Here is a 24,799-nt window from a genome sequence, read left to right on the forward strand (position 1 = left end):
TTGTATACATAATATAATTCTTGATTGCATTTTGAAAAGTTGGCTTGCATTCTATCGTACTGCATCCACATGTTTTGCAAATGTGATGTGTGCTGCCATTTGTTGACATGCCGGCCGCGGTGGTCTCGCGGTTCTAGGCGCGCTGTCCGGAACCGTGCGACTGCTGCGGCCGCAGGTTCGAATCCTGCCTCGGGCATGGATGTGTGTGCTGTCCTTAGGTTAGTTAGGTTTAAGTAGTTCTAAGTTCTAAGGGACTGATGACCACAGCAGTTGAGTCCCATAGTGCTCAGAGCCATTTGAACCATTTTGAACCATTTGTTGACATCGCCTGCAATTATTGTTACTGTACGAATGAGCGCGCACATAACCTCCCCAAAATGTGCGTGCGTTCTCTTCGGGACACTATTGAAAATCTGTAGCTCTTGAGTGCGTTGCGGAGTCCGAATGATAGGTTCAAATGGCTCTGAGCACTATGGGACTTAACATCTATGGTCATCAGTCCCCTAGAAGTTAGAACTACTTAAACCTAACTAACCTAAGAACATCACACAACACCCAGTCATCACGAGGCAGAGAAAATCCCTGACCCCGCCGGGAATCGAACCCGGGTGCGGGAAGCGAGAACCCGAATGATAGGTTTTGTCCCTGAATGACTTCAAATTAAGTACGAAATTCGGGCAGGAAGCTCATCTATACTGAAGAGCTGCTCATTGAGGGCAGACAATGAATTGAAAATGGAGAAAAGAAACAAAGTTTGCCGCTGGGCTTGGTACGAAGGAGCCTGGTTTAAGGAAAAGACTGAGTGAGTCTGAAAGCTGCAAGTAGACAACATAGTTTTGACGTTTCCTTGTTATATACAGGTGCATAGGCTATGTTCAATTACCAAACCACATCAGAGATCTTGATACTAGATTCTACGGTCTAGCAGCAAGCAGCTCATGAATTTAGCATATGAGTACGCAGAGGCTGGATCACCACTTCAGGAAGGACACTATGGCAGGTGGGCAGCACAGGGTTTAAGATTTCTGCAAAAGGCACCATCGTGCAGTTCGGACTCCAGGAATATTGGTTTCAGTAAACTGAGAGGTTTTTAAAAATTTTAAGCATGCAGTGAAAATATTTCTTGCTCATCGCCTCTATAACATGGATGAGATAGGAATATCTTCTGCTCCTAACAAGATCCCAAAGACCGCAACTCCAAAAGGAAAACATTTTGTTGGGAACGTTGTGTCAGCAGAAAGAGGCCAAACCGGAGTGAATCCTGTCGGTCCTTCACACCAAAGGCCTAAGGCCTTAATCTTTCCGCAAAAGAGGATGAAGCCTGAGTTCTTCAAAGATGCACCCGAAAGAATCCCCCCCCCCCGCCGTGATGATCGCACACTGTGCGTTTCATAACCGCTGATCTCTTCGTCGAACAGCCAAAGTACTTCGTTGACTCTGTGACTACACTAAATCCACAGATATGACTCAGTCCTCTCGTCGAAATTAGAAATCACATTGCGTTCTTCAAGCTGCTCTTCTTCTTTGTTATCCCTACCACCACACGCCAGTTGTAAACTTCAAAATTCGAACACTGCGTTAATTTTTTGCGGTTGCGCTGTTTATGTTTTTAAAAAATCTCGCAAGCTGTTGATAAATTCTGATACTTTCGTAACTGTAATATCAAACACCGTAACAACATAGTTATAAACTTGGTACGAAAGAGTCGAATTTAAGGAAAAGACTGAAAGCTGTGAGTAGAGAACATAGATTTTAGCGTTTACAGAGGATTCCATCCAGTGCAGTTTAAGTGTTGGATATGGTGGCACGAACAGTGCTCGTTATTTAGGTGTGATACTGCGTTCATTTGTGACATTTGCTAAACGCGTATTCTTTGGGCATGCCTTGCGTTCTCTCAATAACAGGTGAACGAAAGAGTGCGCATTTCCCGTTTTTTATATTTTTGAAAAGTTCAGTGGAAGTATTACCTCTCTGCAGCTGTAGTTTCCTGCACATGTAGATTTTGTGCTAGTAAATATAAATCTAAAATGATTTTGTTTCCCTATTGATAATAACCCAGATATTTAAGGTTATTCCTTAACTTCGCAGTCTTAGGTATGGTTCCCCCAGTTGGGCCTGATGAAATATGGGTGAATGCAGGACACAGCTTAAACAAAAGCTGGACAGACGATACCATCAGCGGTACTATGGCAGCTGTTAGTAAAGTCAAACAAGACCTCCAACTGCCACGAAGAGACGAATCACAATACTTATGTGAAATGATTTATAGACTGTGCTTCAAAACTGAACCAAAAACTCTATAATTGTTATGGATGTCGCTCCATATCATTCGATTATACTAGATAAGGTGCCCACAAAGATAACGAAGGAATATTGTTTGATGGCTATAGAAACGTAAGATACTGTTGGACAATAACTTGACCAAGTGCATACATACGATAGGTTGTACCTGGGCGCATGGAGTAATTTTAATATTTCGGAAGGCCAATGGCGGCTTGTAAGCAATCATAAAAACATTCCAGTTCCAACCCAGTTAGCCTGCCTCATACCGAATTTTAAATCATTTTCTTGAAAGAAAAACATCTTGGCTACAGTATATATTTTCCCAAGCGCTGCGATCGGCGGCGGCGGCCTCTGTGTCCGCCTCCCCCCCCCCCCCTTTCGCACCCTTTTGTCCTGTGTATGGGCTTTCTTGAACTTGACTAGGGCAGAATTGTTAGAACCTGTGTCGCAACACAAGCCAAAGAACCCGGTTTACGTAGTGGATTAAACAGCAGAAAAATACGGGCGTAAATAATGTGCTCAGACTGACATACTACCATCGCTATTTCAACGCAATAGAACTGATTTGGGCTCAGGTAAAACGTCATGTTGCTACACTACAGTCATCGATAGTTCCACTGACTTTGATTCTGAATTAAGCGGCCTTTTCCCATTCTCTGATTAGTGTATAGTGTCTTTTAACGAACCTATTACTTCCACTAAGTCTTGTTTGTGAATTTATTCGATAAGTTTCTCTTTCCTTCTGTGAGACTAAGGAATACTGTTCAGCCAGCTACCATCATCTCTTTATGGTAAGTTAAACTGCATTTCAAATACATATAATTCTGTGTGCACACCAAGATTATTTCATGCGAATAATAATTTTCGAGACATAGAATGATACGGAGGAGACTTTCCCAGGCGTGACAATTTCTCCTATTTCTGTAACCAATGTAATGCCGGCTCTAATTAAAATGAAGAAAAGATTTTTGACGTGGTTAAAGATACTACCAAGAGCGATCCCACATGTAAGTTTCAGATTTTTTACATTATTTTTGTAGGAGGCAGAGAGTTTACACTTCATACTTCTTACGAGTTTTATACTGTCACAACTGGAATAAGAAACCCGTTTTCGGAATCTTATATAGGAAACACAACGCAATAAGAAAATTTTAAGAGATTCGTTGTCGAGCGAGATATTTTGGTTATCAACGAAAAAACAAAGTATTGCTGTGGATCAATAGTTTTTGAGATAAACTGTGATACGCTTGAAGCTATCTACTAACAGGAAAACTTAATCTGTTTGAAAAACATTAACAAAGCTCTTTCCCCAATTAAAACTAAGCACAAATTTTTCGTATGCTGGGAGACACTATAGAGATCTATATCGTATTTGAATTTGACACTACTTGACGTGACAGCGCCACAACTAGTTTAAATCCATATGCCGGCCGCGGTGACCGTGCGGTTCTGGCGCTGCAGTCCGGAACTGCGGGACTGCTACGGTCGCAGGTTCGAATCCTGCCTCGGGCATGGGTGTGTGTGATGTCCTTAGGTTAGTTAGGTTTAAGTAGTTCTAAGTTCTAGGGGACTTATGACCTAAGATGTTGAGTCCCATAGTGCTCAGAGCCATTTGAACCATTTTTTTTAAATCCATATAACGATGGAATTTTTATGAATGACAATGCACCATGTCACCAGGCTACAGTTCCTCGCGACTGGTTTGAAGAACATTCTGGACAATTCGAGCAAATGATTTGGCCACCCACACGGCTCAACATGGATCCCATCAAACATTTATCGTACATAATCGAGAGGTAAGTTCGTGTTTCTTGGCCTCCCAGACATCCGGACTTATCAGTGTGTGACATTTTTTCTGCTGGGGATAACTCAAGAGTCACGTCTTTAAACACAAATCGCGAAATTTGGACCAGTTGGAAAACGCAGTTATTCAAGGAATTGCTGTCATTCCTGCAGAGACATTGGTCCGTGTGATGGGGGTTTTGAAGAAGAGACCTGAATTGTACATTTGAAATGATGGACATCAACTCGACGACATAATTTCTCACAAATATATCTGACTTACTTTAAATGGCAAGTTATGGGCTTTGATTTAATGTCAATAAACATACATTAATTTTAAAAGTGACCAAGCACCCTTTACTAAAAACTGCCCATCTCACTTGTGTCACCCTGTACCTTCAAACTAGCTAATCAATACTTCGAAAAACAGATAAAATATTTAATTTGATTTTTCTCTACTTTCCCATAGTCCAATTTTGTCTGATTTCGGACAGTTGTTGGGTTGAACACCACTTCAATCGCTTGTGAAGGCATTTTGCCCAGGTTTATGGCTCATTTTTCTTAATTTGACTGGGCTATACGCACAACACACGCAATTCACATCAGAGACAGAAACGCCGCGCGGTGTGACAGAGCAGTTTAGGGCGCTATGTCACGGATTGCGCGGAACCTTCCGCCGGAGGTTCGAGTCCTCCCTCGGGCATGTGTGTGTGTGTGTGTTGTTCATAGCATAAGTTACTTTAAGTTAGTTTAAGTAGTGGTAAGTCTAGGGACCGACGACGTCAGCAGTTTGGTCCCTTAGGAATTCGTACACATTTGAACATTTGAGATCAGAAACGGAGCGAGTAGGTGTCTAATGCTGAGGGTGGCACACATTAGAAATCAAGGCGCCCCTCTGACGGCAGTCTGTTCTGGCTTCTCTCCTTCCCGCTGTAGTTCCGCGAGTATGACGAATCTGAGAACGGGGGCGCTGTGGTCGCTTCGTCCTCGTCGACTCGTCACTAGCCGTGATGCAATACTGATGCTGAGTGCACTGTCTTACTGTTGGTGTGTAGTACTGACAGGGCGAAAATGACCGACCGTCAGGATCAGATGGCCTCTAACGAAGCTGTGTTTTGTGAGGCTGTAGACGATGTAAAACGAAAATCAAGTGTGGAGTGTGCATAACTGCAAATAATCTCCAGAAGAGAAAGAGTGACTTTTAAAAATTTCGACGCTGCAGACGAAAATTGCACATAGTTTGTATAGTGCAAACAAAATGGTTGTATTAATAAAACTCGGTTTTTAAGCCGCGTCATTTCGAATAAAATACTCGAGTTTTCTATGGCTATCTCCGACAACGTCGTCAGGAGTACAAAACACTGACTATCTGAGTTGGCACCATTTTCTGCTTACAAAGGCACGATTACAGCATCGCGCACCAGTCGGAGAGGGTCGAAACGATGCGTGCGCGGAAGGTGAGTCGAGCAGTTCATAGCAGCTCCGGCTCGCCGCGGGGCAGAGGACCGTCAAGTAGCGCGACGGGCTGGCACCAAGTTCGAAACTGCCGCTCCCGCCTCCCTGCAAGCGTCAAGCATCCGTCTCTGCTTTCTTTCGACATCCTGAGCCTACCCCCACGCTTTAGTAAATCTGTGCCCCTGGTCTCTGTCAACATGTTGCTGTTTATTCTAATCTCATCCCCCTCCTTTATAAAGGAATCCCAATATGTTGACGCATGAGCCAAGACGTTCGTCTTTTCAAATTGTATTTTGTGTCTGTTTTCCAGGAAATACTCAGTTATGGCCAACATGTCAACCTTCTTCTATTTAATATGTCGGTACAACAGTCCGCAATGTCCGTACTGTTTGATCTATATGCACACACCAAAAAATGTTTTCCATCACCCCAGTTCCCAGAACTCCTCAAGACAGACGTTGACTGTGGATATTGCATCACAGACACAGTCCCTTTGAGTGTTCAGAGATGTCACTAAACCAGCACAAAGATGTAAACAAACATGCATGAGCAGCGCCTATTAGACGGAGGAGGTCCGACAGTCGATTAGTTCCAGTCGTTCCACCAGGAAGGAAGTACACGGCTCGTGTGTCTGTATTCAGCCATGCCTAGACGGTCAGTACTGCGGTTCGATCGCGTGCGCATTGTTACTTTGTGCCAGGAAGGGCTATCAACAAGGGAAATGTCCAAGCGTCTCGGAGTAAACCAAAGCGATGTTGTTCGGACATGGAGGAGATACAGAGAGACAAGAGCTGTCGATGACATGCATCGCTCAGGCCGCCCAAGGGCTACTACTGCATTGGATGCCCACTACCTACGGATTATGACTCGGAGGAACCCTGACAGCAACGCCACCATGTTGAATAATGCTTTTCGTGCAGCCACATGACATCGTGTTACGACTCAAACTGTGCGCAATAGGCAGCATGATGTACAACTTCACTCCCGACGCCCATGGCGAGGTCCATCTCCGCAACCACGACACTATGCAGCACGGTACAGATGGGCCCAACAACATGCTGAATGGACCGCTCAGAATTGGCATCACGTCCTCTTCACTGATGGGTGAAGCATATGCCTTCAACCAGACAATCGCCGGAGACGTGTTTGGAAGCAACCTGGTCAGGCTAAATGCCTTGGACACATTGTCCAGCGAGAGAAGCAAGGTGGAGGTTCCCTGCTGTTTTGGAGTGGCATCATGTGGGGCCGACGTAGGCCGCTGGTGGTCATAGAAGGCGCCGTAACGGCTGTAGGATACGTGAATGCCGTCTTCCGACCGATAGTGCAACCATATCGGCATCATATTGGCGAGGCATTCGTTTTCATGGACGACAATTCACGCCTCCATCGTGCACATTTTGTGAATTACTTCATTCAGGACAACCACATCACTCGACTGGAGTGGCCAGCATGTTCTCCAGACCTGAACCCTATCGAACTTGCCTGGGATAGATTGAAAAAGGCTGTTTCTGGACGACGTGACACACCAACCACTCTGAGGAATCTACGCCGAATCACCTTTGAGGAGTGTGACAATCTAGACCAACAGTGCCCTGATGATCTTGTGGATAGTATGCCACGACGAATACAGGCGTGCATCAATTCAAGAGGACGTGCTACTGAGTATTAGAGGTACCTGTGTGTACAGCAATCTGGACCACCACCTCTGGAGGTCTCCCTGTATGGTGGTACAACATGCAGTTTGTGGTTTTCATGAGCAATAAAAACTGCGGAAATGATATTTATGTTGATCTCTATTCCAATTTTCTGTACTGGTTCCGGAACTCTCGGAACCGTTATGATGCAAAACTTTTTTTGATGTGTGTAGATACTGCCGCGTTCGCAACAGATACCAGGGGTACACACTTAGCAGGGCGTGTGGCAGGCTCTGGAATCGAAATAAAGCGAAGACGGATACTTGACTCTTGTAGGGAGGCGGAAGCGGCTGGTTCAAACTTGACGCCGACCCATCGCCCCCACTTGAAATCATTGGGTCCCGCGGCGCCCCGGAGTTGCTATGAGCTATCCAAATCAGCTCCCGCGTATGTGTCGTTTCGACCCTCCCTGATTGTTGCCAGATGCAACAATTGTGCTTATGTAAGCGGAAATGGTGCCAGTCCCGACAGTCAGTGATTTTACTCCTGACGACGATGGTGGCCAGCTCGAGTATTTTATTCAAATTGATGCGGCTTTAAAACCTAGAAATTTTCTTCAGACATGCCGCCGCTAAAGACACCGAGAACACAAAATGATTGTATTCTTGTTCTTCAGTCTCCACCATGAGAAAACATAGGTGTCCCATCAAACGAAAACAGGACACAGAACGACTTCGTTATAACACTGAAGAGTCAAAGAAACTGGTACACCTTCCTAATATCGTGTAGGGCCCCGGCGAGAAATCAGAAGTGCCGCAACAAGTCGTTGCGTGGACTCGACTAATGTCTGAAGTAGTGCTGGACGGAAATGACACCATGAACCCTGCAGGGCCGTCCACAAATCCTTAAGAGTACGAGGGAGTGGAGATCTCTTCTGAACAGCACGTTGCAAGGCATCCCAGATATGCTGAATAATGTTTATGTCTGAGGGGTTTTCTGGCCGGCGGAAATGTGTAAACTCAGAAGTGTATTCCTGGAACCACTCTGTAGCAACTCTGGGCTTGTGGGGTGTCGCATTTTCCTGCTCGAGTTGCCCAAGTCCTTCCGAATGCACAATGGACATGAGTGGATGCAGGTGATCAGATAGAATACTTACGTACGTGTCACCTGTCAGTGTCGTATCTAGACGTATCGGGGGTCCAAATCACTCAAACTGTACACGCCCCACACCATTACAGACCCTCCACAGCTGGAACAGTCCCCTGCTGACATGCAGGGTCGATGCATTCATGAGGTTATCTCCATACCGTACACGCCCATCCGGTCGATACAATTTGAAACGAGACTCGTCCGAGGATGTAGCATGCTTCCAGTCATCAACAGTCCAATGTCGGTGTTGACGGGCCCAGGCAAGGCGTAAAGCTTTGTGTTTGCAGTCAGTAAGGGCACACGAGTGGGCCCTCGGCTCCGAAATCCCATATCGATGATGTTTCGTTGAATAGTTCGCACGCTAACACTTGTTGATGGACCAGCATTGAAATCTGCCGCAATTTGCGGAAGCGATGCACTCCTGTCACGTTGATCGGTTCTCTTAAGTCGTCTTTGGTCCCGTTCTTACAGGATCTTTTCCGGCGCAGCGACGTCGGAGATTTAATGTTTTGCCAGATTCCTGATATTCATGCTACTCTCGTGAAATGGTCGTACGGAAAAATTCCCACTTCATCGCTATCTCGGAGATGCTACGTCCCATCGGTCGTGCGCCTACTACAACACCACGTTCAAACCCACTTAGATCTTGATAACCTGCCATTGTAACAGCAGTAACAGATCTAACAACTGCGCCAGACACTTGTTGTGTTTCCAGAGTTTCACTTGTTGTGTTGTTTGCCTAGCGCAGCGCCGTATTCTGACTGTTTACATACCACGGTATTTGAATATGCATGCCTATACCAGTTTCTTTGGCTCTGTAGCGTGTGCCTCTGCAACCAGAAAGCGTGCTATTTGTGATTCAGTCGAACTCATGTGCTGCGGAGATTTTGTGGCGTTCAGCATTCCAAGTAAACACTTTTTCGATAAATAATAAAAAGCATTGTTACGATCTTTCTTGTGTTCCAAAACGCCGCACATAAAAATGGGATCTTCCTGTGCTCATAAATCGGGTTATATTGGTGATAAAAAGATAGGATCAATTGTTTTTGATGGTCCTTGGGCTTGGGACCATTTGCATACACAACAGAAGGAATGTCCTAGTGTCAATGTCCTACTGTTCAAGGTCAAATTATGAATATTAGACGCTTCTCCTGCTTCGACAAATGGAGCAAATCGGTTGGTTCAGTTTTAATTTGATGTGGTCTACGGTGGGCTTGATGAGTCTTCTGGAGGCACCTTTAATTCATGGACGGATCCTCGGAAAACCCTACAAAACGGATTTTTTACCATATTTTCGCCGTCACCAGCAAACGAAGACCCACCCGAGGATTCTAAGATGGCTACACATAGCAAATGGCTGAAATTTTTACGATAGATTCCCAAAATCCCGATCTTGAACACCTTGAAATTTTTTTTTGACACTTTACCCGTTTCCAAGATTCAGAGGCTCAAAATTACCCTACTTCTATATGTAAAATGCGATATCAGGTCAAATCTGAATAATAAATAACCACAGTAAATAGCTCAAATTATAACAGTACATTCTCTAGACATTTATCTAGAAGAACTATGTCTCTGTTTTCAAAAATCTTAGTTGGAAATTTGTCGTAAGGTCTTATGGGACCAAACTGCTGAGGTCATCCGTCCCTAAGCTACTTAAGCTAACTTAAATTAATTTACACTAAGGACGACACACACACCTATGCCCGAGGGAGGACTCGAACTTCCGGCGTTGGTTAGCCGCACGGACCGTGACAAGACGCCTCAGACCAAGCGGTTACCCCGCGCGGTCAAAAATCTTTATCCGTTATCGAGCAACACCCCAAAACTTGTTTTTTGGGTACCAAAACCCAGTAGCTGATTCCGAGACGGCTATGCACAGAAAATGGCTGTAATTTTTACTATGTATTTCTAAGACCCCTATCTCTATCAGCGTTGAAAAATTTCTTCATATCTTTGTCCGTTTCCGAGATGGTTCAAAGTTACCCTACTTATACACGTAAAATACGCACGTAAAATCCGGTTTGAGGGGAGAATGTTGTTTATAAAATGGCGTAGCACGGAGAGATATGTGTCCCCTTTATCATCTGGGAACTTCATCTTGTAGTACTGAAGCACATGCTAAATTGTTTTGCGCATAAAATCCGCCCGGAGGTGTAAAATTAGTATTGCATTATGTGAGTTTCACATGAGTGAACTATCAAAATTTTAGTGATCAATATATTTCTTTTCATATGAGTCACATACTCCGCTGCAACAGGGAAGCCGGCCGAAGTGGCCGTGCGGTTAAAGGCGCTGCAGTCTGAAACCGCAAGACCGCTACGGTCGCAGGTTCGAATCCTGCCTCGGGCATGGATGTTTGTGATGTCCTTAGGTTAGTTAGGTTTAACTAGTTCTGAGTTCTAGGGGACTAATGACCTCAGCAGTTGAGTCCCTTAGTGCTCAGAGCCATTTGAACGATTTTTTGCAACAGGGAAAAGAAGGGTACCAGCGGAAAAATGCTCCTATCGAAGCACAAATAAAATGCGAATATGTTTGTGTTCATTTAAAAGATTCTGTCTGAAAAGTGGGGTACCAACTGCCTCAGTCTATCTTCGCAAGCACCTTTGAAATTTTTAATGTATTCGCGCTTTTTTATGCTGAGAGAGAAGAAGACAGTGGCAGTGGTAAAGAGATAGAAAAGTAATAAATGCTGGAAGACAGTAGACAGTGGTTATGTCAGCGAAAGAGAGGTTCACAGTGGCAGTGGAACATAATTGATACTGACAGAACAGTGCTACGAAAATAATGAAGAAGACCTGGCCAGTTGGGGAGGAATAAAGAAAAAGAGGAAGTGGGTGAGAGCTGGTGATAATAAGAGACAGAGTATATGACAGTGACAACGGGGAAGACAGAGACAGTGATAGTGAGAAGACTCAGTAGCAAGAGAAAGGAATGAATGACATAGTAGCAGTAAGAGAGAGCAAGAGGGAGACAGTGGCAGTGACAGGAAGCTGCACTAGTAGAACAGAAGGAAGGGGACTGTGGCTGTGACAGGAGACAATGACAGAGAAACACAAAGGACACTGACAATGAGTTGGACTGAGTGAGTCAGTGAGAAAGGGCAACTGGTTGTGGACAGGTGTGAGCGACTTTCAGCCTTGCACTAACGGGCGTGAAAGAGTTACGGATAGGGGAGCTTGTGTGATGTTGAGGTGAGTTGCATGTTAAAAAAAGTGCGAAAGTTCGCATGCCAAAATTTTTGGGAAAATTTTTAAGGCTGCTGAGGGAGCTAGAATGAGGCCAGCTGGAACCCCATTTTTCAGTCAGGGTCTTTAAACAGAAGATGGAAATGAAGTCCTATGCTTCTTGACAGAGCGTAGGGGAACGATGCGGGAGACCCACACCGCCGTACTAGGTAAGGCCCTAAATGGAAGTGGTTTGCCGTTGCCTTCCTCCGACCGTAGTGGGGATGAATGATGGTGATGAAGACGACACAAAAGCACCCAGTCACCTCAGGGAAAGTGAAAACCCCTGACTCCTCCGGGAATCGAACCCGGGAGCCCGCACGCGGGAAGCGAAAACGCTCCCGCGAGACCACGAGCTGTGGACAAACAGAAGATACTTGAATTTTCTGTGCACTAATAGGAGCATTTTTTCCGCTGGTAAGTCGTATACGCCGGCCGAAGTGGCCGTGCGGTTAAAGGCGCTGCAGTCTGGAACCGCAAGACCGCTACGGTCGCAGGTTCGAATCCTGCCTCGGGCATGGATGTTTGTGATGTCCTTAGGTTAGTTAGGTTTAACTAGTTCTAAGTTCTAGGGGACTAATAACCTCAGCAGTTGAGTCCCATAGTGCTCAGAGCCATTTTTCAAATCGTATACACAAATCTTCCTCGAGTATCAGTCGATGTATTAGTGAAAACCGTACTGGGGGGAAAGCGATTTATTGACTGAACACTTAGAGAATGCAACAAGTCTACTAAACAGACCGAATAATGACGTCATACCTAAGGCTAAGGCTCTTACAAGTGTTTTTGGGAGCTCTACCTAAGGCAAAGACGCAACGTATAGGCAGTCTATGAAAGCAACGGATCATAATCGTGTCCGCCCCCGTTAGCTGAGTGATGCCGGCACGGTAGCTCAGCGTGTTCGGTCAGAGGGTTAGCTGCCTTCTGTAATAAAAAAAAAACTGAGTTAATTTATCAACAACGAACTTAAACGGGTGTCTTACGACGTCCACCCCGAGCAGATACAACGAACAAAAGCGAAAAAAAAAAAAAAAGTGGTCAGCGCGACGGAATGCCACGCCAAGGGGCCCGGGTTCGATTCCCGTCTGGGGCAGGAGATTTTCTCCGCTCAGGGACTGGGTGTTGTGTTGTCTTCATTAGCATTTCATCCCCATCTCCGGCGGGCAAGTCACCCATGTGGCGTCGAATGCAATAAGTACTTGACCTCGGCGGCCGAACTTCCCCGAATACGAGACTCCCGGCCCACAGTGCCGTACGCTCATTTCCATCATAATTGTAAACAAACGAATGTAGCATACGATAAAATTACAATTACATTCACTCAGTTATTTACTTACTCATGAATTATATCGAAACAAACTGAAGATAACGAAAATAAGAACAAGAATTAAAAAAAAAATGTCATGTCTGTAAGAAGTATTCTCGCAACTTTTGCTACTAGAAGAACACAGAGAACCTTTAAATTGCACTACAGTAAAGCGCATGGAGAAGTGATTCTGCTATAAAATAGCGTTAATTTTATAGTAATTGTTGAACCTAAACCGGCCGCAGTGGTAGAGCGGTTCTAGGCCCTTCAGTCCGGAACCGCGCGACTGCTACGGTCGCAGGTTCGAATCCTGCCTCGGGCATGGATGAGTGTGATGTCCTTAGGTTAGTTAGGTTTAAGTAGTTCTAAGTTCTAGGGGACCTATTACCTCCGATGTTAAGTCGCATAGTGCTCAGAGCCATCTGAACCATTTTTTTATTGAATCTAACAGGAGAAGCGGAGGAAAGTGGAGATTTTGGGCGGAGAGAAATTAAAATGTATCAGGAAAACGGGAAAATTAAATGAATGACAACAAATATGAAACAGCAGAATGAAATGTGGAGAAACGGACACACTAAATTCTAAAACAAAAGCCACTACATGACAAACGAATATCTACAAAAAATAGAGAATATTGACATCGATAGCCGGAATTAACCCATGTAGGTAAATTCCAGTTACAGATTCCAACCGCTCAACGAATCATGTATAAATTATTTTTGCAGTTCTACGTACTGAAACGACACACCATTTCTACATTTGTAATTGCTCTCTAAAGCTACTGCGGCGTATAACAAAAATTGGAATCGATAGCTAGAAATGACCTTCTATAAAGGTCAATTCTAGTTACCGATTCCAATATTAGAAAGTTTGTTCAGTAGTTTAGAGAGCAATTACAAATGCTGAAATCATATGAGCCTAAAGTTTAGTGCACACACGTGTCGAAAAAACGATCTAATTAATGAATCATCGAATGGCTGGAATCGGTAACTAGAATTGACCTGTATAGAAGGTCATTTCAAGCTATCGATTCCAATTTTTGTTATACGCCGCAGCAGCTTTAGAGAGCAATTACAAATGTAGAAATGGTGTTACGTTTCAGACCATACAACTGCAAAAATAGTTTACACATGATTCATGGAGCGGTTGGAATCTGTAACTGGAATTTAGCTACATGGGTTAATTCTAGCTATCGATTTCAATATTCTTTATTTTTTGTAGAAATTCGTTTGTCATGTACTGGCTACATAGGAGGTCAATTTTAATTACCGATTCCCACTTTTATAAGGTTCATAATTTTATACTTTTTGCAGTAAATTTGTGGACTATTTTTTTAGGATTTTTTGATTTCTTACTGATCTCAGAACTACTACGAAAACCTAATAACTATTTTAGGTACAGCTTCCAAATTTTTCTCTTTTTCGTAGTAATGAAGGTAGTAATAGCATATGTAGAAATCCTGTAACACTTTAATGCACATACGTGTTGTTAAAACGATACAAGTAACGAACTGTGGAATGGTTGGAATCGGTAACTAGAATTAACCCATATAGGTCAGTTCCAATTACCGATATCAGTATTTATTAGATGGCACTATTTGTCAGTTTTCGTTACTTGTGTGCACGTCCCATTAGTTTTAACAGTTACACTACTGGCCATTAAAATTGCTACACCCCGAAGATTACGTGCTACAAATGTGAAATTTAACCGACAGGAAGAAGATGCTGTAACATGCAAATGATTTGCTTTTCAGAGCTTTCACACAAGGTTGGCGCCGGTGGCGACACCTACAACGTGCTGATATGAGGAAAGTTTCCAACCGATTTGTCATACACCAACAGCAGATGACGGGCGTTGCCTGGTGAAACGCTGTCGTGATGTCTCGTGTAAGGAGGAGAAATGCGTACCACCACGTTTCCGACTTTGATAAAGGTCGGATTGTAGCCTATCGCGTTTGCCGTTTATCGTATCGCGACATTGCTGCTAGCTTTGGTCGAGATCCAATGACTGTTAGCAGAATACGGAATCGGTGGGTTCAGGAGGGTAATACGGAACGCCGTGCTGGGTCCCAGCGGCCTCGTATCACTAGCAGTCGAGATGACAGGCATCTTACCCGCATGGCTGTAACGGATCGTGCAGCCACGTCTCGATCCCTGAGTCAACAGATGGGGACGTTTGCAAGACAACAACTATCTGCACGAACAGTTCGAAGACGTTTGCAGCAGTATGGACTATCAGCTCGGAGACCATGGCTGCGGTTACCCTTGACGCTGCATCACAGACAGGAGCGCCTGCGATGGTGTACTCAACGACGAGCCTGGGTGCACGAATGACAAAACGTCATTTTTTCGGATGAATCCAAGTACTGTTTACAGCATCATGATGGTCGCATCCGTGTTTGGCGACATCGCGGTGAACGCACATTGGAAGCGTGTATTCGTCATCGCCATACTGGCTTATCACCCGGCGTGATGGCATGGGTGCCATTGGTTACTCTTCTCGGTCACCTCTTGTTCGCATTGACGGCACTTTGAACAGTGGACGTTACATTTCAGATGTATTACGACCCGTAGTTCTACCGTTCATTCGATCCCTGCGAAACCCTACATTTCAGCAGGATAATGTACGACCGCATGTTGCAGGTCCTGTACGGGCCTTTCTGGATACAGAAAATGTTCGACTGCTGCCCTGGCCAGCACATTCTCCAGATCTCTCACTAATTGAAAACATCTGGTCAATGGTGACAGAGCAACTGGCTCGTCACAATACGCCAGTCACTACTCTTGATGAACTGTGGTATCGTATTGAAGCTGCATGGGCAGCTGTACCTGTACACGCCATCCAAGCTCTGTCTGACTCAATGCCCAGGCGTATCAAAGCCGTTATTACGGCCAGAGGTGGTTGTTCTGGGTACTGATTTCTCAGGATCTATGCACCCAAATTGCGTGAAAATGTAATCACATATCAGTTCAAGTATAATATATTTGTCCAATGAATACCCGTTTATCATCTGCATTTCTTCTTGGTGTAGCAATTTTAATGGCCAGTAGCGTAGTATTAAAAGGTAACGCTGATCCATAGTATTATGATTTCACCATGCGCTACACTGTACTGGATTTAAAGGTTCTCTGTGCTTTTCTTACTCGCATAAATTACGACAATAATTTGTTTCAGGCATGCATACTTCTTTTTTCTGTTCTTATTTATTTTCGTTACTTTTAATTCTTGTCGGTATAATTTGTGACTAAGTAATTAATCACGTGAACTATTTGTAATTTTATCGCTTTGTTTGTTTACGAGTATGATTCGTTGCCTTCATAGATTGTCTCTATATAGCATCTCTGTCTTAAGTGTGACATCGTTGCTCAAAGCCGACGAGTGGAATGGGACACTAGAATTGACCCGGCTGCCTACATTACTTTCGTCCGCTCTCTTCTGGAGAATTGCTCCGCAGTGTGGATCCGCATGAGATACGTTTGGCGGTGGGCACCGAAAATATTCAAACAAGGGCAGCTTCTTTTGTGTTATCGCAAAATATGGTAGTGAGTGACAATGATTAATACGGGAATTGGGGAGACAATCATTAAAACAAAGACGTTTTTCGTTGCGGAAAGGTTTTTTCAGTAAGTTTTAATCACGAAAAATCTCTTATGAATGGGAAAATATCTTGCAGTCGCCAGCCTACGTACGGAGAAATGATCATCGTAATATAATACGAGAAATCAGAGCTAGCACGGAAAGGTTTGAGTGTCCGTTTTTCCCGAGCGCTCTTCGAGAGTGGAAGGGTAGAGAAATTGCTTGAAGGTGGTTCGGTGAACACTCTGCCAGGCACTTAATTGTGAATTGAAGAGTAATCATGTAGATGTAGATGAAGATCCCGCCAGTGGTTCCTGAGACTGGTTTCACACACAGACAGAAAATCGCGTCGGAGGACTTCAAATTATAATATGTCTAGATATTCGTCAAGCCCAACCGTCGTGGATGTAGCGGTAATGCCGCGAGTCCTTAATTATACTCGTGAACTCGTGTACTTACTCTCCTTTCCACGCTGTAGTCCAGGCAAATTAGGAAAAATGGGGGAAACATTTATAAAGTTTTGAAACTTTGGGATAACAAATGTGTGTGTGAGTTCCTAAGGCACCAAACTGCTTAGGTCATCGGTGCCTAGACTTACACATTACTTAAACTAACTTATTCTAAGAACAACACACACACACCCATGCCCGAGGGCGGACTCGAACCTCCGGCGGGAGGTGCCGCGCAGTCTGTGACATGATGCCTTAAACCGCGCTGCCACTCTGCGCGGCTTTTTGGGATAACACTCTTAGGGGATGAAAAGTTAAAAACAGAAAGTTCCCTCCCGTACTGGGGGAGCTTCCCCCACCCCTTAATGTAATTTGTTTTCCTTTTTTCAAACTTTACGAAAAACGGTTCATTTAATTAAGCTATCTACATGACAGAAAATATATATCTGGTGAAATTCTACTCAGAGAAGATCAAATGCGCGTTTAAGCAAGGTAATTAGTTTATGAGTGCTAAAATATGAAGGTAAAAAAAGTGAAATTTCTTTTAAAACATTCTTTTATTTATATGGAAGATTTTGCTTTATAGTCTTTTACTTTAGATTTATGCAACTTACATTATTGGAATGAAAATCATTTCTCATGTAAATTAAAAATTATTGTGAAACTAATGAACGATAACTTTCGTTGTATTATATTTACGATGCCGGCCAGTGTGGCCGAGCGGTTCTAGGCGCTTCAGTCTGAAACCGAGCGACCGCTACGGTCGCAGATTCGAATCCTGCCTTGGGCATGGATGTGTGTGATGTCCTTAGGTTAGTTAAGTTTAATTAGTTCTAAGTTCTAGGGGACTGATGACCTCAGCTGTTAAGTCCCATAGTGCTCAGAGCCATTTGAACCATTTGAACCCTCCAGCCCCAGTTTGTGGGGTCCAATTTGTTCCGCCGCCGTGGCTGGACTTGTAAGTAAACTCGGTAAGAGTGTAGCCGTCCTGCATCAGTAGTGAGTGGCAAACGAGAGAGTATGACAGCATCGTTTGCCTGACCCACAAGTACATTATAACATTTAAACTGAATGGCATTTAAGTTGTCACCATCAGGACACTACTGTTTTTGTATACAGAGAGGCAGAGTATAAATTTATCTCCTGCTTTTGCAATGGTATCAGGATAGGAAGCACGATCGTTGAATATCCTTGAAATATTATGAAGTTGGAGACACCGGTTGAATAGTTGGAAATCTTGCAGCTTTCCTTTCCCAGAGAAGGCTGAAGTGCTGTCGCAACCACTTGCTGCAAAAACAGTACTGAATTCTTGCATTCGTGAATGAGTGAGGAGTTACATACACTATGAAATCAAAAGTATCTGGACACCCCAAATACATACGTTTCTCATATTAGGTGCATTGTGCTGCCACCTACTGTCAGGTACTCCATATCAGCAACCTCAGTAGTCACTAGACATCGTGAGAGAGCAGAATGGGGGGCTTCGCGGAACTCACGGACTTCGAACGTGGTCAGGTGATCGGGTGTCACTTGTGTCATACGTCTGTACCCGAGATTTCCACACTCCTAAACATCCCTAGGTCCACTGTTTCCGATGTCATAATGAAGTGGAAGCGTGAAGGGACACGCACAGCACAAAAGCGTACAAGCCGACCTCGTCTTTTGACTAACAGAGACCGCCGACAGTTGGGAGCTCCAACGTTAGGCGCGTTATGGGGCTCCTTAGGGACTAGGCTGACAAGAAGGGTAAGAAAACCAATGCGCACTGGCCAGCCGGGGTGGCCGAGTGGTTCTAGGCATTACAGTCTGGAACCGCGCGACCGCTACGGTCGCAGGTTCGAATCCTGCCTCGGGCATGGATGTGTGTGATGTCCTTAGGTTAGTTAGGTTTAAGTAGTTCTAAGTTCTAGGGGACTGATGACCTGAGAAGTTAAGTCCCATAGTGCTCAGAGCCATTTGAACCATCTGAACCAATGCGCACTCCATGTGTAAGTAGGCTGTGTAGGTTTTTTTATTGGTAACGCCACGTAGCGCTCTGTATGAAAACACTGGCTGTGCTGTGTGCAGTCTGTGGCTGGTTTGCATTGTTGTTGGCTATTGTAGTGTTGGGCAGCTGGATGTTAATAGCGCGTAGCGTTGCGCAGTTGGAGGTGAGCCGCCAGCAGTGGTGGATGTGGGGAAGTGAGATGGCGGATTTTTGAGAGGGGATGATCTGGAGGTGTGTCCATCAGAAACAGTACATTTGTAAGAATGGATGTCATGAACTGCTATATATATTATGACTTTTGAACACTATTAAGGTAAATACATTGTTTGTTCTCTATCAAAATCTTTCATTTGCTAACTATGCCTATCAGTAGTTAGTGCCTTCAGTAGTTAAAATCTTTTATTTAGCTGGCAGTAGTGGCGCTCGCTGTATTGCAGTAGCTCGAGTAACGAAGATTTTTGTGAGGTAAGTGATTTGTGAAAGGTATAGGTTAATGTTAGTCAGGGCCATTCTTTTGTAGGGATTATCGAAAGTCAGATTGCGTTGCGCGAAAAAATATTGTGTGTCAGTTTAAGCACAGTCATGTATAATTTTTCTAAGGGAACGTTTCATATGTCGACCCTTAGCCGAGGATACCTCACTGGAATCTTCTGATTTATTCTTGTAGTTTGTGTAATTAGTGTAGCTATTGTTTATTGCTAGCGCGTAATTATAGAGAGAATTTCCTTTGTAGTTGCAGTTTTACATTGTTGTACAGTAAAACAGTTGTGGCACGCATGTAGATTTGCATCAAGTATTTCGCAGCTGCGCTTGCAATTAAGGAGATATTATTTTCAATGCTATGTTAATGTGTTTTCTTATTTTGCTCTTCAAATTGTGCTTTTCTGTGTTATCGTGTGAAATATTGTGACAATAATGGCGTATGAAAAACGTAATACTAGGCTCCAAAGTAAACTAAGAAATGACAGTGAAGACGAAAACAGTGTGTTAGCGCCACCGTATAATGAATTAACTAATGTTCAAAGTAGTAATTTGGTAACTGTGCACAGGGAAATGGAGCGGGCTGTAAATAATGGTGTAGACAGTGAAACAATTAGTGAACAGGGAAGCATTATCGATCGATCGGTCGGCAACAGCTCGCCTCAGGAATCCGAAATGACAGGACACGATCTTGGAAATATTGTAGATTCCGGTTTTGCGTACTCACCGTTTTCTCAAATAAGTCAAGACACATTTTCTGCTTTTCAAAATGCGAACATTGCCGGTTCAAATGCACTGCCGAATAGCACTGAGGAACATGTTTCAGACACCAGTGAATTGTTATTACAGTTAATGCAACAAATGGGACAAAGGCTACAAAAGTTAGACACAACGCTTGAACAAAATCAGAAACAAATGGGATAAAATCTTCAAAAGCTAGACACGATGGAACAAAATCAGAGACAATCACAGCAACAGCTTCAAAAGTTAGACTCAATGGAACAAATGCTTGAACAAACACGTGAAGGTTTAACTGCTGAGTTACTTAAAATCGAATCGAAATGTCAAATAGTCTGTAATGACGTAAAAACACAAATTTGTGAGCATTTTCAACCTATTTTTTCGCGTCATGAAAATGCATTACAGAATCACGAAGCAGCCATAAAAGAACTGCAAACTATTGTTCATGAAAATCACGACACCTTGCAAGCTAAAATTGACTCAGCTGCATCTACCGATTCGGTTACGCAACTTGCAAAAACTCAGGAAAACCTAAAGGACACAGTAGATACGATTTCAACACAAATGGACACTCTGAAACTTGGTTCAGAAAAACACACTGAGTAAATAAGTTCACTATCGGAGAAAGTAGCCGAACTTTCGGATCAGTTCACTAACTTGTCTACAAAGGTAAATTAGAAAATTCAAACAAAATCAAAATCAACTCAATACACAGCACAAAAGAGAAATCCGGGAAGTACAAGATAGTTGACGCAGGTAATACAAGAATTACATATTTCAGAGGACACTCGCGCTCCAATACGGGAAGAGGGACATAGAAATACGGAACAGCCACAAAATAATAACATGAGGCACTTCGTAAATAATGAAAGAAATTGGGAAGGTACACCGAATTATGAGATGGAACCGCCGAAACGAAGTAACGATGACCGATATGCGACTTGCCGACATGTTGATTTTGACTATAATCTGTTTATTACTACACGGAAATTGAAAACATTTAAGAATTCCAGCAACGACATTCATCCACAAGCGTGGCTTCATCAATTCTCTCATTGTTTTCCTCCCAACTGGTCATTAGAGCACAGATTAGAATTTATGTGTGGCTATTTAGAGAATGAACCAGCTGTAAGAATGCGATCGGTCATTCACGATTGTCACAGCGAAGGAGAATTTTATCGTGCCTTCCTCTCAGCATATTGTTCTCAAGCTACACAAGACCGAGTAAAACATAGCATCATAATGGTGAAACATTTCGAACAATCTGAATTTTCCAGTCTTGTGAAATATTTTGAAGACATGTTGCACAAGAATCAGTATCTTTCAAACCCATACAGCCCCTCAAAACTCATTCGCATTTGCTTAATCAAATTGCCTGAACATTTATGACATATTATTTTGGCAGGACGTTGCAAAGACGACATTGAGGCTTTTCAGGGACTGTTACAAGAATTGGAAATTAACACTGACAATCGCGGAACGCTAAAACAGGAGCACAACAATTACAGGTCACATCCGTCACAATTCCGCGATGACAGAAATGATAACTGGACACGACAAGGCTATTCTTACAACATAAATCGTGACCAAAACAGACACCACCCGTATGACAGCTGTTGGCAGAGTAGTAATAATTACAGGGAAAGATCACCTCTCTGCGGTAACGACTATCACAGAGACAAACAGAGAAACAGACAATATAGGAACCAAAATAATTATTATCAAGGGAGACAGAATAACTTCAGACGCAACGGTCCAGCGCGCAGTTACGATTCAGGGAGAAATTCTCCTCCACCACGTGATCGACAAGAAAGAAACTATGGAATCTACCGACATAACGACAGACGATATGATCGTAACGACAGCCCTGAATTGCATCAGAACTGGCGGGATTCAAACAGTGCAGGGGCCTCTCGACAAGGCGAATTTGCAGAAGTTAGGTCTCCTAATCCTAATAACGACGCGCGCCAACAAAGAGACAGACAATGACTCGCACTGCAGGCAGCCACGTGCGCCGGCTCGGCTTGAGGAAAATAACATAAACTAACCTTGAGAAAAATTCCAGTATTCCTTACCGACGTATACAACATTATAATTGCTTTGAAGTTGAAACTTTGCGTACTAGGAAGAGTAGAGGTTTACACCATATTTCACATGTAAAACCATTAATTGAGAGATAATCTTCTTTTTAACTTTGTCTTTGCCATACAACTTTTCACTTCACGTTACTAGTAAAACTGTTAACATGCAACAATGTTTGAAGTTAAATATCCAGTCAAGAACCAAGAGAACTTATTTAAACATAAATTACGAATGCATTGTTATAGTGAACAGACGACACAGTGTTGTTATTTGTACATTCTTGCTTGTTAGTTGCACGATTACGTAACGACTATAAGGCTCACATACTTAGAACATGTACCGGTACTGCTAATGAGATTTTAATGCAACATTTGGTTTACTTGAAAATAATTCTGGATTTAAAGTACTTTCTGAGAGATACCAGATGGCATAGTGGTTAGTTTATTTGACAGCTACACGATTATATCACGACGCTACTAATGAGTGACACAATTTATATGATTGCTTTTGCGCTGTATCTGTTTTATATCTGCACAGTTTTTCTGAATTCTTCTGGAAAGTAAAACATGTTTTAGTAGTAACTTTGTGGTACAGCTGCAATGAGACAGCCTTTTCCGTAGCACAACAATACGTTACATTACAGTACTTACTTCATCACGGCAATAAGCGTAATAACTACGATATCTATAGGCAAAGCATTTCACTTTTGTTTATTACGAGGTAAGTACATTGACTTCCACAGAACTTTGCTTACGGACGACGATAATTACGACACTTGCCACATTTTTTACCCTTAAGTAATGACAGAGATTATGTTACAACAAGACGCACATTTAGCACTACAGGACACGCATCTGAGTGATTAATTTTGTACTTAAAACATTTATTTTTAAAGATATTTGAATTGCAATGATACAAAGGTTTTCCGTGATACATTTCATTCCATTGCTGTAATCTGTAACACCTCAGGGTATAATTACATTAATCCTCAGGTGGTACACGCTTACTTTGTGTGCCATGTGTTTGGCAAGCACAAGGAGCCCTAGCTAATATGGTATTTGCTTATACAACTTTACACATTGGTACCGTATTTCTCTAACACTGAATTACACAGCTATCTGATTATTTAACAGAGAAACAAAAAATTTTTTTACTATGTCAGTGACACATGTTTATGCAATTACACAGCTGGATAATTTCACACTTATGAAATTGTATTTTGTCCGTACTGTGTGAACTGTTCATATTTTTTCACAACCATTGTGATACTATGAGAGCTTTGAATGTCGTATTTGGTAAGGGAGCATGATTTTTAAAATACGTTGGAGGTAGATGACACTATTGAAATGAGCAGAGAATTTATTTTGTTTGTTTTGACATTATTGCAGAAAGCTACGACGTTTTTGAGATTTTACTGAGGTGTTATGATGTTATTTTTACGACGACGATGTGTATTATGCTGTTGAGGTATGTTTATGATCAATAAGCTGGTGCTGTATGAGGAATTTGATTATGCTACGTACTCGTATTTATAATGATGAAATATTGAAGAATGTCGACGAATATGTATATGTGTAATAAGGTAAAGAATAATGAGTAGTGGTTAGGGATGCTGATTTGTGAAAAAGGATGCTGGAAACCAAGGATCGTACTGTAAGAGTTATGAAATGTGTGTAAATGCGTGAATGTATTAGAATGCCGACGAAAATTTTTTGGACACTGTTATATTTATAGGATTTTTTTCTACACATTTGTAATGCAAATTCTCGACCTGTGAAATTTTTTGTATGAGACTGTCACTGTAGTGCAAACTGCTGTCGTAAATACACTCCTGGAAATGGAAAAAAGAACAAATTGACACCGGTGTGTCAGACCCACCATACTTGCTCCGGACACTGCGAGAGGGCTGTACAAGCAATGATCACACGCACGTCACAGCGGACACACCAGGAACCGCGGTGTTGGCCGTCGAATGGCGCTAGCTGCGCAGCATTTGTGCACCGCCGCCGTCAGTGTCAGCCAGTTTGCCGTGGCATACGGAGCTCCATCGCAGTCTTTAACACTGGTAGCATGCCGCGACAGCGTGGACGTGAACCGTATGTGTAGTTGACGGACTTTGAGCGAGGGCGTATAGTGGGCATGCGGGAGGCCGGGTGGACGTACCGCCGAATTGCTCAACACGTGGGGCGTGAGGTCTCCACAGTACATCGATGTTGTCGCCAGTGGTCGGCGGAAGGTGCACGTGCCCGTCGACCTGGGACCGGACCGCAGTGGCGCACGGATGCACGCCAAGACCATAGGATCCTACGCAGTGCCGTAGGGGACCGCACCGCCACTTCCCAGCAAATTAGGGACACTGTTGCTCCTGGGGTATCGGCGAGGACCATTCGCAACTGTCTCCATGAAGCTGGGCTACGGTCCCGCACACCGTTTGGCCGTCTTCCGCTCACGCCCCAACATCGTGCAGCCCGCCTCCAGTGGTGTCGTGACAGGCGTGAATGGAGGGACGAATGGAGACGTGTCGTCTTCAGCGATGAGAGTCGCTTCTGCCTTGGTGCCAATGATGGTCGTATGCGTGTTTGGCGCCGTGCAGGTGAGCACTACAATCAGGACTGCATACGACCGAGGCACACAGGGCCAACACCCGG

This window comes from Schistocerca piceifrons, chromosome X (genome assembly GCF_021461385.2).
Source record: "Schistocerca piceifrons isolate TAMUIC-IGC-003096 chromosome X, iqSchPice1.1, whole genome shotgun sequence".
Lineage (NCBI taxonomy): Eukaryota > Metazoa > Arthropoda > Insecta > Orthoptera > Acrididae > Schistocerca > Schistocerca piceifrons.